The sequence below is a fragment of the Pristiophorus japonicus genome, chromosome 22 (assembly GCF_044704955.1).
Source record: "Pristiophorus japonicus isolate sPriJap1 chromosome 22, sPriJap1.hap1, whole genome shotgun sequence".
Lineage (NCBI taxonomy): Eukaryota > Metazoa > Chordata > Chondrichthyes > Pristiophoridae > Pristiophorus > Pristiophorus japonicus.
The window spans coordinates 57720417-57737000 of NC_091998.1; the positions used below are offsets into that span (position 1 = coordinate 57720417).

The 16584-nt window shown below is 45.4% G+C and overlaps 1 protein-coding gene across 3 annotated transcripts in view; it reads left to right on the forward strand.

Annotated features, from left to right (window-relative positions):
* LOC139235052 (zinc finger MIZ domain-containing protein 1-like) overlaps positions 1-16584 on the forward strand; it is a 293638-nt gene that overhangs the window by 146515 nt on the left and 130539 nt on the right. The gene's annotated exons all lie outside the window — the stretch shown is intronic.

Genomic DNA, 16584 nt, shown 5'->3' on the forward strand with positions numbered 1-16584 from the left:
AAATTCAGGCCGTCTATTTTGAATCTCCCTTCATCTTTGATTAAAGGTGTATATTTGTTCCAGACCATGCTATTGTTTAGATGAACATAAATTCTGGATATAAACATAAATTTAAAAAAATGCAGTGAGTGTAAATATTTAGAATACGTTGTTAATGCAAATAACTGCTCCACCCAGAATATTCCCACTTGATTCCTTCGACACTGACCAGCTTTCCCCTCCGCTGTGCCTGTGTGTGTCTCACTGCATGTTCTGCCTGTGGTTGGGCGAGATCCACTGGTAAATAGTTTAACATGATTTTGCTCTCAGAGTCGCATCAGAAAAGTCTGGAGTTCATGCATTAGCCTTGTTTTGATATTTAACAGCAAAAGATATTCTCGTTATTTTCACTGCACCTCTTCACTGCTGCTAAATATAGTTTCTCAGTGTTTTCAGGCTTATTAATTTTGCATTGGAAGGGGTATGACTGCCAAACAGCACGTCCTAGCATATTAACTAAATGGTCATTCCTGCTGTCAAACATCCAACTTTCCGGGAGATGCTGGATCAAGTGTATGCTGTTTCCTGTTCCGTTGCTGGCGTCTGTGACCCTGCATGAATAAGTTTATCAAATATACACAGGCTTCCAACAACGCATTGTTGTTGCAAGCATTTCAAATACAGAAAATGCTTTTGGATTGGGATGTTTTTAATAGTTTTATCGTGTTACAAATATTATTTTGAGTAGTAATTCCTCAAGGCGATGGGTGAAAGGATTTAAAGAAAAATATTTTCAGCGATTTGATTCATTCCTTCTCCCATTTATTGGTAGATTTTGCTAACTGCTATTTGTTTATTTTAATATCCCCATCGTATTTCCTTATTGGAAGTTGATCTGCTTCCCTTGCTTTGATCTGATTGTTCCCCACTGATTCAGTTATTTTTTGGATATGAAATATGAATCAAATCGGCTACAAGAAATTTTCATATACACTTGTGTGATGCCTGAAGTGTGACCGATAACATGCACTGACGCAGAGTTTTGTAGGTTTATGTTCTAGCTGATTTTCCGTGGCATTGCTCCTGCAATGTAGAATGTAGTTCCAGTATTTAGTTATTGAAATGGAGCTTGTCTTAACTTGCCATGTCTCTTTTCAGGTACTCCCTGTGGGGTAGCGCTATAAATCGGAACATCATGCGGTTGAATTTGTGGTTAATGGGAGTTTCTATAGATTGGTAGCTTCTTGTAAATCCTTAGTTCCTACCCTCAGGAAAAGGGCAGGTCATCAAGGTCAGAAACACCAACAGGAAATGCCTTCCTTTTAAAAAATATTTTTGACACTTTTAACTAATTTCTGATGGTGAATGCGCACTGAAAGCAATGTTTTTTTAATATCTGTAGATACATCGCGATTTCCTTGTATGCATGCCCATGGCTTTTAGCACTGAGGCACAGTCTATCTGTTTTCTTTGTCTCACTCCCACTTTCAGGAAAGTGTAATGCTGAATTTGTAGAAGGTTCATACATGACCACATGAACTGTGGAAAAATACCCAGTATTATGTCCTTGTGTCCTTCAAAAGTTGTGCGCTGGCTGGAGAGAGCGTGTTGAACTGTGTAGTGTGAGTATGAGGTACAGTAGGAATGGGAGAAGTTTGCGAGGATGAATTCAGAGTACCTAAGGAAACCAATCACGCAACGTTAAGGGACATTAAGTAATGTGCGAGTTATCCTGCAGTGCATTGGTAACAATAAGATAAATAAACCGACTGATAACACTGAATTTAATGTAATTCAGGAGCTGAGTTCAGTCTCATTGTTCAACATATCAGGGACTGCACAATTCATGGTGGTCTTATCACTGTTGTCATACTTTTCATAACAAAATACCTTTATTTCATGCTCATTATCAAGACTGGTATCACCTATAAGGTGAGCAGTCATCAACAACTGCAGCGTCTCCGTCAAAAATGTACTCCAAGCTTCACCATTGGAACTGTTCTTTTTGAAAACATTTCTGGAATAGAATATGTTTTTGGACATCCTTCAGGAATTTTAAATAAAACAGAAAATGTTGGAAATACCCAGTAGGTCAGTCAGCATCTGACGAGACCTTTCATCAAACCAGGTACACACTGGTAGGAAAGCCCCTGTTTTGCGACTGATTTTATAAATGGAGGATCCAAGCCTACCACCTGTGGGCCATCTTGGTACCCGAGGCTTGCTAACCTGGTCCGCAAAGGTCCGGCGACTCTCTCCCATATCTTATTCAAGGACTGTTCTTGGAGCTCTTGTCTCACTGGTGGATAAATCCTCAAGCAGAACATCAAGATCTTTTGGTATCAGAAGCTTGCGATATCTGGGAATTAATGGGAGCATGGATTTAAACGTTATCTGTGGCCCCGGAGGCTCTTTGGGAAACCACTATGCAGCTCATGCAGGCAAAAAGCTTGCACAGTGCTGCTGTGACCAGGCTCTCCTGCCTAAACCAGTTTTCAGATTTCCAGAATTTTGCTTTGTACCCCTTCAATATAAACAGTCTCATAATAAGGGGTCGGCCATTTAGGACCGAGATAAGGAAAAATGTCTTCACTCAGCAGGTAGTGAATCTTTGGAATTCTCTACCCCAGAAATCTCTGGATGCTCAGTCGTTGAGTATATTTAAGACAGAGGTCGATAGATTTTTGGGAATAAGGGATATGGGCATAATGCGGGAAGGTGGAGTTGAGGTAGAAGATCATCCATATCTTGATGAATGGCGGAGCAGGCTCGAAGGAGCTGGAGTAGGACATTTCTTACGTTCTTATGTTAATATAATGCAGAGTTTTTTTTTACCTAGACTACCCCCTAATAATTACTTCAACAACAATAACTTGCATTTATTGTAGAGTTTTTTACGTGGTAAAATGTCACAAGAGGCGTGAGCAAAAAAAAAACTGACAGCGAGCCTCATGAAGAGATCTTGGGAAGGTGGCCAAAAAAGGCTGTGTTCAGTGGCTGCAGCTTTTACTGTTTACTGCACGGTAAACACTGTACAGTCATCATTCAAAATATCCTATGTTGGTGTTTTCTTAATCCATATCTAACCAGTTGAATGGTTGTGACATTTGATTTCACTAACTAGTACATCTTGTGGGCTAAGGAAGAGTGACCTGGGAATGAGCGGGAGGGTAGGTCCACGGCAGAGTTGGGAACAAGCAAGAGGGTGGAGTGCAAGCAAGGGCCAAGGCTCATTCCAGAGCGGCAGGATGTCTGGGAATGTGTGGCTGGTTATAGCTGCCCATGGGCGATGGCAGTGGGTTGGGAAGACAGAGGAACTGCACAATACTGGAGCAGTAGATTAGTTGTGGAGGTAAGTCCGGGCCTGACTGCTTGTTTGCGCAATGACTGTGGACCAGGGAACTGATTTTTTTCCCTCTCTCTCTATCATTAATAATTAACTTGCTGAGGAACATCAAATGTGTGTGTAATATAACGAGGTAATTGTACTGAATAACACTGAGTAGTCTCGGCAGGAGAGGCTGAACTGCTTTTAACATTTTTGTCAGCTTTTTTGTGACCAAGGAGCATTAAAAGTGTTGAGCAGCTCACTTCCTCGGCCCATTGCACTGGTCAGCAGGCTCTCCTCGGCCCATTGCATGGTCAGCGGGCTCTCCTCGGCCCATTGCATGGTCAGCGGGCTCTCCTCGGCCCATTGCACTGGTCAGCGGGCTCTCCTCGGCCCATTGCACTGGTCAGCGGGCTCTCCTCGGCCCATTGCATGGTCAGCGGGCTCTCCTCGGCCCATTGCATGGTCAGCGGGCTCTCCTCGGCCCATTGCACTGGTCAGCGGGCTCTCCTCGGCCCATTGCATGGTCAGCGGGCTCTCCTCGGCCCATTGCATGGTCAGCGGGCTCTCCTCGGCCCATTGCACTGGTCAGCGGGCTCTCCTCGGCCCATTGCACTGGTCAGCGGGCTCTCCTCGGCCCATTGCATGGTCAGCGGGCTCTCCTCGGCCCATTGCACTGGTCAGCGGGCTCTCCTCGGCCCATTGCATGGTCAGCGGGCTCTCCTCGGCCCATTGCATGGTCAGCGGGCTCTCCTCGGCCCATTGCACTGGTCAGCGGGCTCTCCTCGGCCCATTGCACTGGTCAGCGGGCTCTCCTCGGCCCATTGCACTGGTCAGCGGGCTCTCCTCGGCCCATTGCACTGGTCAGCGGGCCCTCCTCGGCCCATTGCATGGTCAGCGGGCCCTCCTCGGCCCATTGCATGGTCAGCGGGCCCTCCTCGGCCCATTGCATGGTCAGCGGGCCCTCCTCGGCCCATTGCATGGTCAGCGGGCCCTCCTCGGCCCGTTGCACTGGTCAGCGGGCCCTCCTCGGCCCGTTGCACTGGTCAGCGGGCTCTCCTCGGCCCGTTGCATGGTCAGCGGGCTCTCCTCGGCCCATTGCACTGGTCAGTGGGCTCTCCTCGGCCAAATGATAAAGAGAGGGAAGATAAATTATGAAAGTAAACTAGCACGAAATATAAAAACAGACAGTAAGAGTTTCTACAGGTACATAAAAAGGAAAAGAGTGGCTAAAGTAAATGTTGGTCCCCTAGAGGATGAGACTGGAGAATTAATAATGGAGAACAAGGAAATGGCAGAGATGTTGAACAATTATTTTGTATCGGTCTTCACAGTAGAAGACACTAAAAATATCCCAATAGTGGATAATCAAGGGGATATAGGGAGGGAGGAACTTACTAATATAATCACTATCACTAATGAAGTAGTACTCGGTAAAATGGGACTAAAGGCGGACAAGTCCCCTGGACCTGAGCTTACAACCTAGGATCTTGAGAGGTGACTGTAGCAATAGTGGATGCAATGATTGTAATCTACCAAAATTCCCTGGATTCTGGGGCGGTCCTAGTGGATTGGAAAATCGCAAATATAACGCACCTATTTAAAAAAGGAGGCAAACAAAAAGCAGGCAACTATAGACCAGTTAGCCTAGCATCTGTCGTTGGGAAAATGCTGGACTTCATTGTTAAGGAAGCAGTAGCTTTTGGAAAAGCATAATTCATTCAAGCAGTCAGCATGGTTTTATGAAAGGGAAATCGTGTTTGACAAATTTGCTGGAGTTCTTTGAGGATTTAACGAACAGGGTGGATAAAGGGGAACCAGTGGATGTGATGTATTTGGATTTCCAGAAAGCATTCGAAAAGGTGCCACATAAAAGTTCACAGGGTTGGGGGTATGGACCCCCTGTAAAAACGGCACACCTCCATGCATGGTCAGCGGGCTCTCGGGCCATTGCACCGGTCAGCGGGCTCTCCTTGGCACATTGCACTGGTCAGCGGGCTCTCCTTGGTCCATTGCATGGTCAGCAGATCATTTTTGCATGTGGAGCCTACTATCACAGCAAGAGCAGACGTTGACAATGAGGTCCAACACCGCCTCCAATGCGCCAGCGCAGCCTTCGGTCGCTTGAAGAAGAGGGTGTTTGAAGACCAGGACTTCAAACCTGGCACCAAGCTCATGGTCTACAGGGCAGTAGTGATACCCGCCCTCCTATATGGCTCAGAGACATGAACTATATACAGTAGACATTTCAAAGCGCTGGAGAAGTATCACCAGCGCTGCCTCCGCAAGATCCTGCAAATCCATTGGCAGGATAGACGCACCAACATCAGTGTTCTCGCTCAGGCCAACATCCCCAGCATCGAAGCATTGACCACGCTCGATCAGCTCCGTTGGGCGGGCCACATCGTCCGCATTCCCGACACAAGACTCCCAAAGCAAGCGCTCTATGCGGAGCTTCGACATGGCAAGCGAGCCCCAGGTGGGCATAGAAAATACTTCAAGGACACCCTTAAAGCCTCTTTGACATAGTGCAATACCCCTACCGACTCCTGGGAATCTCTGGTCCAAGACCGCCCAAAGTGTACGAAGAGCATCTGGGAGGGTGATCGCCGAGATCAAGCAGAAAACGAGCGTAAATAGTGGAAGGAGCGTGCGTCAACCCAGGCTCCCCACCCACCCTTTCCTTCAACCACTGTGGTCTCACCTGTGACAGAGACTGTAGGTCCCGCATTAGACTCCTCAGTCACCTGAGAACTCACTTTTCGAGTGGAAGCAAGTCCTCCTCGACTCCATGAGGCTGCCTATGAATGAATGGGGCTCTTTGGTCTATGCACTGGTCAGCTGTTTAAAGTGGTTGGATGGACAGTATCCAATTATCCACAGCCGCACTCGCAGGCACCTAGACATTTGAGCAACAGGAGACTTCCTGCACTCAAGATTTGCGAACATTCCTTCTTTCACAATTGTCTCAATTGCAGTCACAGCGCAATTACCAAAGCATCAGCTTATTGCTACTTACATCCACTAATATGTTTGATTTCAAACTAAGAGGGCAAGGCACTGAAAATGACCTGTGTACCCGCTGCCAGTGTGAGAATCAGTGAATTTATCCTCTATAATTTTCCTAGATAGATCATAGAGTCGTAGAAAAATTATGGCACAGAATGAGGTCATTCGGCCCATCGTGTCTGTGCCGGCCAACCAAGAGCTACCCAGCCTAACCCACTTTCCAGTTCTAGGTCCGTAGCCCTGTAGGTTACGGTACTTCAAGTGCACATTCAAGAGCTTTTTAAATGTGGTGCCTCTACCACCCTTTCAGGCAGCGAGTTCCAGACCCCCACCACCCTCATCTCCCCTCTAATCCTTCAACCAACTACTTTAAATCTATGCCCCCTGGTTGTTGACCCCTCTGCTAAGGGAAATAGGTCCTTCCTATCCACTCTATCTAGGCCCCTCATCATTTTATACACCTCGATTAAATCTGGATGTGGGTGGCGGGTGTATTTTGACTCTGCAGCGCTTTGGGATGGCCTCAAGTTGTGAAAGGCACTATAAATGCAAGTCTTTTTTTAGAAAGTAATCCTTCTAAACTTATATTCTGATGCAATCACATTTATAATTTCAGCTTTGCCGCACAGATTTAGTATTTCAAATACAAGGAAAGAATGGCGCAGCCGGGTTTGTGAGATTTCTTCTTTAAATGTAATGTGGAAAGTGATCCTTTCAAAATAATATAGAGGCATAGATGGAGCATGTAAGTTGACAGTTGCTAAGTGTTCCACGCCAGAAACATTTTGGATGGATTTGTGAGATGCAAACTACTGGCTTCTTGCACTGCCTTTTCAGAATGTTGCATTGAATGAGAAATTGTACGACAGAAAACTGTGGGTGTTATGTTTGCCAGAATCACTTTTTTCTTTCGAGACCACATGTAAATCCCGTTAGTTGCCAGCATAATTGACCTATTTTGAGCACACGTCATATTGATGGAGTTGTTTCCAGCCATGTTCCCAATTATTCCCATTGGATATTAGATGAAGGATGCTGGATTCCTTTGCTCTGTATATATGCCAGACTGAACAGTCAACAATAAGTGCTCTGTACTCTTACTGCTCCCACTCCTGTATTCACTATCAAACAAGTCTGAGTAGGTTTGACTACATTGAGGGACATCCTAGTTCCGATTTCTCTCTATCTTGGATATGGAACTCTTTTAGTCAGACTTCAACATCTGGTATGTACACAGATTTGTGCTTGGCTAGTCCTGGCCCTTTTCATCAGGCAACCAAGGACTTCACTCAACTTTGGAATAACTAGAGATTTAAAAAAAAAACTAAAAACCCTCAGAAGAAAGAAGAGCGATGCTTTAAGTGTAAAATGGGTTGGAGGATCAGAGCTGTCGTGCAGTAATGGAACAAAAACACTGCATCCAAACTGCCCCCACATTATTGATCCTAGTCAGATAATCAAGTGGAAGACACCAATATTTCCAATTGGCTCAGGTGGATTTTAAAGATCCCATAACACGATTTGAAGAACAGCAAATTGTCTTCCATTGCCTTGGGGCCAACATTTCTCCCTTAGCCAACACCACCAATAAACACATTTAACTGCTCATATTACTACTACTTCTTAAGCAGTCGCTCAGAGTCGAGGATGACTTGCTTCCACACTAAAAATAAGTTCTTGGGTGACTGAAGAGTCCGATGCGGGACCCACAGTCTCTGTCACAGGTGGGACAGACGGTGGTTGAAGGAATGGGTGGGTTGGGTTGCCGCACGCACTGCCTGCTGTCTACGCTTGGCTTCAGCTTGCTCTTGGCAGTGAGACGCGAGGTGCTCAGCGCCCTCCCGGATGCTCTTCCTCCACTTAAGATGGTCTTGGGCCAGCAATTCCCAGGTGCCGGTGGGGATGTTGCACTTTATCAAGGGTGTCCTTGAAGCGTTTCCTCTGCCACCCTGGGGCTCGCTTGCCGTGTCGGAGCTCCGAGTAGAACACTTGCTTTGGGAGTCTCGTGTCAGGCATGCGGACGATGTGGCCCATCCAGGGGAGCTGATCGAGCATGGTCAGTGCTTCAATGCTGGGAATGTTGGCCTGAATGAGGACACTGACGTTGGAACACCTGTCCTGCCAATGGATTTGCAGGATCTTGCGGAGACAGCGCTGGTGGTACTTCTCCAGTGCTTTGAGGTGCCTGCTGTGCATAGTCCTCGTCTCTGAGCCATATAGGAGGGCGGATATCATTACTGCCCTGTAGACCATAAACTTGGTGCCGGGTTTGAGGATCTGATCTTCAAACATGCTGTTCCTCAGGCGACCGAAGGCTGCACTAGCACACTGAAGGCGATGTTGGACCTCGTCATTAATGTCTGCCCTTAACTAACTAAACTAAACTACAGAACCAGTGGGAACCTGTTCAACCTTCGCGTCTCCAGGCCAGGTCCAAGACCACCCCAACCTCTGTCGTCGAGCTACAGTACGCGGACGACACCTGCGTCTGCGCACATACAGAGGCTGAACTCCAGAACATAGTTGACGTATTTACTGAGGCGTACAAAAGCATGGGCCTTACGTTAAACATCCATGAGACAAAGGTCCTCCACCAGCCTGTCCTCGCCGCACAGCACTGCCTCCCAGTCATCAAGATCCACGGTGCGGCCATGGACAACGTGGACCATTTTCCATACCTCAGGAGCCTCTTATCAACAAGAGCAGACATTGACGACGAAATTCAACACCGCCTCCATTGCGCCAGTGCAGCCTTCGGCCACATGAGGAAAAGTGTTTGAAGACCAGGCCCTCAAAACTCCCACCAAGCTCATGGTCTACAGGGCCGTAGTAATACCCGCCCTCCTGTATGGCTCAGAGACATGGACCATGTACAGTAGACACCTCAAGTCGCTGGAGAAATACCACCAATGATGCCTCCGCAAGATCCTACAAATCCCTTGGGAGGACAGATGCACCAACATTAGCGTCCTCAACCAGGCCAACATCCCCAGCATTGAAGCACTGACCACACTTGATCAGCTCCACTGGGCAGGCCACATTGTTCGCATGCCTGCCACAAGACTTCCAAAGCAAGCGCTCTACTCTGAACTCCTTCACGGCAAACGAGCCAAAGGTGGGCAGAGGAAATGTTACAAGGACACCTCAAAGCTTCCCTGATAAAGTGTAACATCTCCACAGACACCTAGGGTGGTCTTTTGGCCAGGGACTCCTAAGTGGAGGAAGTGCATCCGGGAGGGCGCTGAGCTCCTTGAGTCTCATCGCCGAGAGCATGTAGAAATCAAGCGCAGGCAGCGGAAGGAGCGTGCGGCAAACCAGTCTCACCCACCCTGTCCCTCAATAACTGTCTGTCCCACCTGCGACAGAGACTGTGGTTCTCGTATTGGACTGTTCAGCCACCTAAGAACTCATGCTAAGAGTGGAAGCAAGTCTTCCTCGATTCCGAGGGACTGCCTATGATGTACCACATTAACCGCTCATACACCATCTTGGTTAGTGTGCAACAAATGACTGCCTCATTCACTCACTACAGTCACTGCCATTCATTCTATATGAAGTAATTTGGTGCTGTTCTCGATGAGGTACTCTGTATATGCAAGTTCTGTCCTACAACAAGGTGCGGGGAAGATTGGGAAGCGGACAGATTGGCTTTTAATTCAGCTCTGTTTTGGAAACCCTGCTTTAAATTATTTTGTGAGGGTGGAGACCTTGTAAATGCACATTCCTGTGGTGTCTTGGTAATTCATACAGCCTATTGTTACTAAATCAATTAGTGCTTTCATACCAATATGTGTTGGGGAAAATGCAGTTTAACTCTGTCTGGTCCACTTATGCAATACTTGTAGTTGATCCCTTCAGATACGTTCAGTGACGGAAGCACACCCAGAAATCCCTCGCCCCAGTGTTAAACGTGCAATCCAAATGTAGGAGAGCAGGATCTAGAATTATACACTTGGGCATACTATCTGACTGGACTTTGTATGAAATTACCATTACACATAACTGAAATCCCAGTACAACACTGCTGTGAGCTTCATAGCTAATTAGTTTGCAATAAAAAAAACATGAGCCAGTTAGTTAATGAAATGCATAGGGCAGGCTGGAAACTATTAGCACTTGTACATTTTGATGGTCTTTTGTAGTTGACTGACTATATGTTTAATGAGATGCTTTGTCATGCAAGTTTTAGCTAAATAATAAATCACTACTTTATAACAGAAGCTATATTTATTATTCAACAAAATATTTAATCTTTGACCGGATGCAGAAAATTATTTAAAGCCACGTGAACCATTTTGGTAAAAGAGACACATGAGTCTGAAGGAAGTCATTTTAATTTAAAGCGCATCCCTTGATTATAGGGTAAAATAGTTTTTTAAAAATGTAAATGTGCGAGGAGCCAGGAAAGGTGAAGTCCTAGTCCCAAGCTGCTCCGTGACATTCCTGAGCGGGAACAGTCTGAAGCAACTTTATTTTTAAAACAACGGGGTCCGTGACTTTGGACTGCCTTAAAAGCCCCAGGAATTGTCATAGAGCAGGACGGGAAGACTTGACATTGCATGCTTCCTTGCAGTTGCAAAATGACTTCAAAGGAAGGTCAAATCTTAAGGAGCCTTTACCGATGGCTCATGAGTTTAAGCATTGAGTAGATGAACCATAAAATGCTGGAAATCTCAGCAGGTCAGGCAGTATCTGTGGAGAGGAAGCAGACCTAACATTTCAGGTCGATGAGTGTTCGGAAAGAACAGATTCTTAACAAGGGGGAGAGGAAGAAAGAACAAAAGGGAAGGTCTGTGATAGGTTGGAAGACAGGAGAGATTAGAGAGACAAAAGGGATAATGTCCCAAATTCAAATAGTAATGCCAGGGGTTAGAAAAACATTAGTCAAGATAGGATGTGAATGGCGGGATAATGACCAACTGCCACTAGAGACAAGAAGAAAAAAAGGCTCTTGGGGGGGGGGGGCGGAGGGAGCCAAAGATTGGCAGCGGTTACGCTCTGAAATTGTTGAACTCTATATGTTGAGTTCAGAAGGCTGTAAAGTGGCAGTTGGTCATTATCCCAAACATCAGTGTCTCCCTGACAACGGAGGCAGCTTGAGCCTGGAGCTATCCAGAAGACAAAGTGAGAAATAAAAAGTAATAAAATTGCGACATCACAAGGATGGAGGACTGTGATTGGTTCTTCCAGATTAATTGAATCACTGGACAGGGAATTAATCTTAAAGACAGCTAATAACTGATTTAATTTGCTTCAATTACTGATTTTCTCATTTTAACTTAATTTATAATTTTAATATATATTTTTTAATTTTGTTTAATTATAACTAATCTTTATTATACTGCTTTTACTATTGTATACTCATTGTATTATTTGCAATGTAATTTGAATTTATTTATTTTTGCGCCTGTGTCTATCTGCATGCGCATTTTGGCTGCCGCTTCGGACCCGAGCCTTTTACTTCTTTTTAAACTTCCGTCTCTAGCTTTTTCTCTCTTTCCCTAAATGATCAATATCTATCGTGTTGTAAAATTGTTGTGAAGCGCCTTGGGACGTTTTACTACATTAATGGCGCTATACAGTATAAATAAAAGTTGTTATTTTCTTTCTCTTTAAAATGCCTTTTGCTTGGCCAGAGACAGCTCCAACTCTTATCTCTCCAGTCTCTTTCAACGATCTGTAACTGATTTACCTGCTCCTATGATCCCTTGTGGTTTCCTTGCCAACTATAAAAACATGCTGGAGGGAAATGAATGGGGTTGAAGGCTGCATGTGCACAGTGAGATATTTGATATACTTGTAAGCTGCAAGTCTTCCACAGGAGCCTGCAATCCTGAGGGTGACATTAAGTAGTGTATAAATACCGCACAGATTCCATTGCCTCCTTTGAGAAGTACTGAAAACTGTTTGAATTTTTCTGCCATCAGTGGGTTTTGGGCCACAACACCACATTCTGGAATTGGGCCTCCAGACAGCAGGGCTGTCTCATTTTATAGTCGCTCTGGCTCCACAGTGACCTGTTTTCATTTGTTTTTAATCCTAATTTATTAAAGTTACTAAAAAACCTGTATTGTGCTGTTGTAACCCTCTTGTGGTAACTGTCGTAGTTTTATCCCGCTGGATACAGAAACAAGCCCAGTTTGCAGACATTCGTGGCATCTCGTTGATTTAAACAATTCTGATTTTTTTGATGGAGCCACTTCCAGTTTTTTGATTGCAATCAGCATCTAGTTGCTGTAGGGACATGTGAGATCGAAATATGTACTTTGATAAGAAAGACTTGCATTAATAAAACATACAAAATTACAAAGTTGATGGACGCGAAAAGGGTAGCTGGTCCATCAAGCCTGCCCTACCCCATGATGGCCAGAGCATCACGACTGAACACTTCTTCCCTCTCAGCCCTGCAGCATCTCCTGGGAAAAGCAAAAACCCAGGGCCAATAAGGGAATAATTACTCTGAAAAGATTCCACCCTGACCTCCTCAGGTGATGGAAACCAGTCCAGGAGATCACACAGACTAAGTGTTCTCTATAAACTTACTTTCTAAATCCAGAACCGGTCCAGCTCCCTCCTGGATCTGGAGTCTTTCCAGATTGCTTTTAATGAGTCCTGAACTCGGTAGTGATTTTAGCCACCAAGCCATGGGCCATGGTTATACTGGTGCCTGCCGATTTCACAGCCTGCTCAACATCCAAGCACTCGGGCAGCCTGAAGGATTAGTTTTGCACTGGCTTTGTCTGATTCAGAGCTTGGCAGTGAATTCTTCCAATAGCTCCGTTGGTAAAGGCAATGTGGAGCTAACCCATGCAGACCAGCAGGCTCAGGAACTTCTGTGCAGTGCAGTAGTAAAGAGCTACAATTGATCTCGGCGCCCCAGGTTAGGGAAGGAAACATCAGTCAGGATACCTGCTCCTCATCACTATCAGTGACTACTGCTGGAGATGGTGTGAATTTTGGATGAAAGAAAGACTTGGATTTATATAGCGCCTTTCACGATCACTGGACGTCTCAAAGCGCCTTAGAGCCAATGATGTTATTTTGGAGTGTAGTCACTGTTGTAATGTGGGATACGTGGCAGCTAATTTGCGCACAGCAAGCTCCCAAAGACAGCCATGTGATCATGACCAGAATCTGTTTTTGTTATGTTGATTGAGGAAGAAATATTGGCCAGGACACCAGGGATAATTCCCCTGCTCTTCTTTGAAATAGTGCCATGGGATCTTATACGTCCACCTGAGAGGGCAGACGGGGCCTCTGTTTAACTTCTCATCCGAAAGACAGCACCTCCGGCAGTGCGGTGCTCCCTCAGCACTGCACTGCAGTGTCAGCCTAGGCTTATGTGCTCAAGTCCCTGGAGTGGGACTTGAACCCACAACCTACTGACTCAGAGATGCTTGTGCTCCCCACTGAGCCACTGCTGACACTGAGAGGATGATCAAGCTCAGCTCGTCACACAGTCGCATCACTTGCCAAGGCTCCCGATCTAGGTTCACGTGGAGAATAGTGTATGGAGGAGTACGCCAGCAAAGGGTCAAAGAGGAGAGAAAATTGGCTGAAAATGTACACTACAGATTTGTGCTAGTTCCTACTACAGCATTAATCAGGGGTTTGAGCTCAATGTTTAAAGTGTTGTACAGGACTACATACAGCTTCTACCATTTAGCACTTTGGAAAGGCCTTCATCCCAGGAGAGTGAGTTAGCTTTAAAGATGTGCTCTCTGCCCAACAACAGGTTTTAAAGATAAGTAACTGTCAAACAGTTGATAGATGCCGTACTATAAAGAGGGCCCTGCTATTTACTGAAAACTGTACCAGTGTGTAATGCTGCAGTTACAACTAAAATACAACTAAAGCCACACAGCACAGAAGGAGGGTATTTGGCCCATCATACCTGTGCTGGTTCTTTGAAAGAGCTTTCCAATTAGTCCCCCTCCTCCGCTGTTTCCCTGTAGGCATGCAAATATTTCCTTTTTTAAATGTGTGTCCAACTAATGGGCGGTTAATATCAGATACCTGCTTTGTGAAGTGCTGCCATTTCCACTGTTGTTGAGCTTGCTGTCTGTGCAGCAGTCGGATCAAATTCCATATTCTATAGTTGTTTTATTCTCTGTTTAATGCCACAGTTGGAAGTGACCAGTGCCAGTCCTTGGTCTTGAACTTGCCTGATTTATGCTGTGTGGCTCGTGCCCACCACAACTACTTGTATTTATATGTAGAAAGCTGTCCAAAGGCGCTTCAGGGAAGCATTTTCTTTTTATTGGCGAAGAAGCTATTAGGAGTGATGACTAAACTGTCGGTCGAAGAGGTGAGTCTTAAGGGAGGGGGAGAAGACAAAAGAAGGGAATTCCAGAGTGTGGAGGCTAGGCACAGGTGTGGGAGAGATGCACAAGGCTAGAGTCGAAGGAGTATTGATGCTCTGAATTCCCTTACCTAATCACAGTCTTGAAAATTTCGATTACCTCAGTATCCACAACCTTTTGAGAGAGTTCCAGATTTCTACTACCCTTTGTGTGACAAATGCTTCCTGATTTCACCCCTGAACAGCCTCTGTCTAATTTTAAGATTGTATCCCCTGGTATGGATTATTATTCATTAATAATTATTCCAATTCACCCATTGGAAGCTGCTGTTGGTCAGACTATGTGCAGTATAATTCAGAAGGAAATTTGTTATTAAAAAAATTCAACCTCACTTAGAAAAGCCTTGGAGTTAGAATTTGCAGTAGATATGATTTATGATCCATGTGATGTTCAGAAAGTGCCTGTCTGATTGTTGTAACCTAAGGCACCAAGACGATTAGTCTATTGATCTGTGTGGTTCTCTAAGATTTAGGCCTGTGACAGTCAGGCACCATAAAGTTTCTCTCCATAATTTTTCAGCGTTTTATGGAAGGCACTTGTCTTTTTCTACCTCTTTCTTGGGCAGTTTCATGGGCTTTCCCACCAGTGCCACACCCAAGTGGGCATTATTGAAGCCCAGGTGATTAAAGGGTCAGTAGCGGTGTGGATAGAAAGCAGAGAGTAGTGGTGCACGGGTGTTTTTCAGACTGGAGGGGAGCATATGGTGTCCCCCAGGGCTCGGTGTTGGGACTACTGCTCTCTTTGATATTTCTTAATGACCTGGGCTTGGGTATACAGGCACCATTTCAAAGTTTACAGGTGATAGGGGAAGGATGTTAGGGCCTTGGAGAGGTGCAGAAGCGATTTATTAGAATGATACCAGGGATGAGGGGCTTCAGTCATGTGGAGAGTCTAGAGAAGCTGGGATTGTTCTTCGTGCTGAGAAGATTAAGGGGAGATTTAATAGAGGTGTTCAAAATTACCAGGGGATTTATAATGTGCACATGTTAACTAATTCACTAAAAATAGTATCTGGAATGTGCTCCATCACACCCCAGCAGGGTAATTGTTAACATTCTTGTCACAACAACCAAAACCCACCAGCACTGACACACAGGACTCCATTATGAGGAAAGATTGAAGAAACTTGATTTTTCCAACCAGGAGGGATCTGAGAGGCAGTTTCATCGAAGTATATAAGATAGTGGACTGAGTTTTCCACAATGCAGCTTTTTGGCGTATTGCAAGAGTTATACCTGTTTTTTTCTGGCCCCGACTACTCCAAAAAAACAACTAGCCAGTTTCCCCGTTCAATTTTTTGAAATTGGCATCGCGCAGCCTGTCCTTTAGCTTCGGGGGGCGGAGCCTAATGTCTGCGCTGAAAAAACGATGCCCCCCCCCGCCCCCACACACGCGCGGGGGAAAAAGTACGTTTTTGACGTGATTCCTATGGCCGCGGATGCCCAGTACAGCTCCTGTTCTGCATTCGGCCATTTTTAAAGAGCCAATTGTGTGTGGGAACTTGAATTCTCATTGGAAAAATCGGAACTGCAATACAATATGCAACGCGGCTCAAGGATGAAGTGGAGGTACTGGTTACTGTGATTGAGGCCAGGTGGCACGAGCTGGACACCAGCAGAGGTCACACACAAGTTTCACGCAAAGAAATGAAGAAACGCTGGAACAACTTGCAGACGATTACTGTGCAATGGTGACCACCCCGAGGTCTGGAGGCCAGGGCAAAAAGAAGTGGCAGGACCTTGGTCAAGTAGTTAGTGTAAGTAATATTTTCATTTATTCAATAGAATTGTAAATGTGACCAGCTGTATATGTCCCACCCAGCAGAAAGACACCCTCTCTAAAAAGTTATTTTTTCATTGCAGAGGAACGTGGCACACAACAAAAGGGAAAGAACTCGAACAGGAG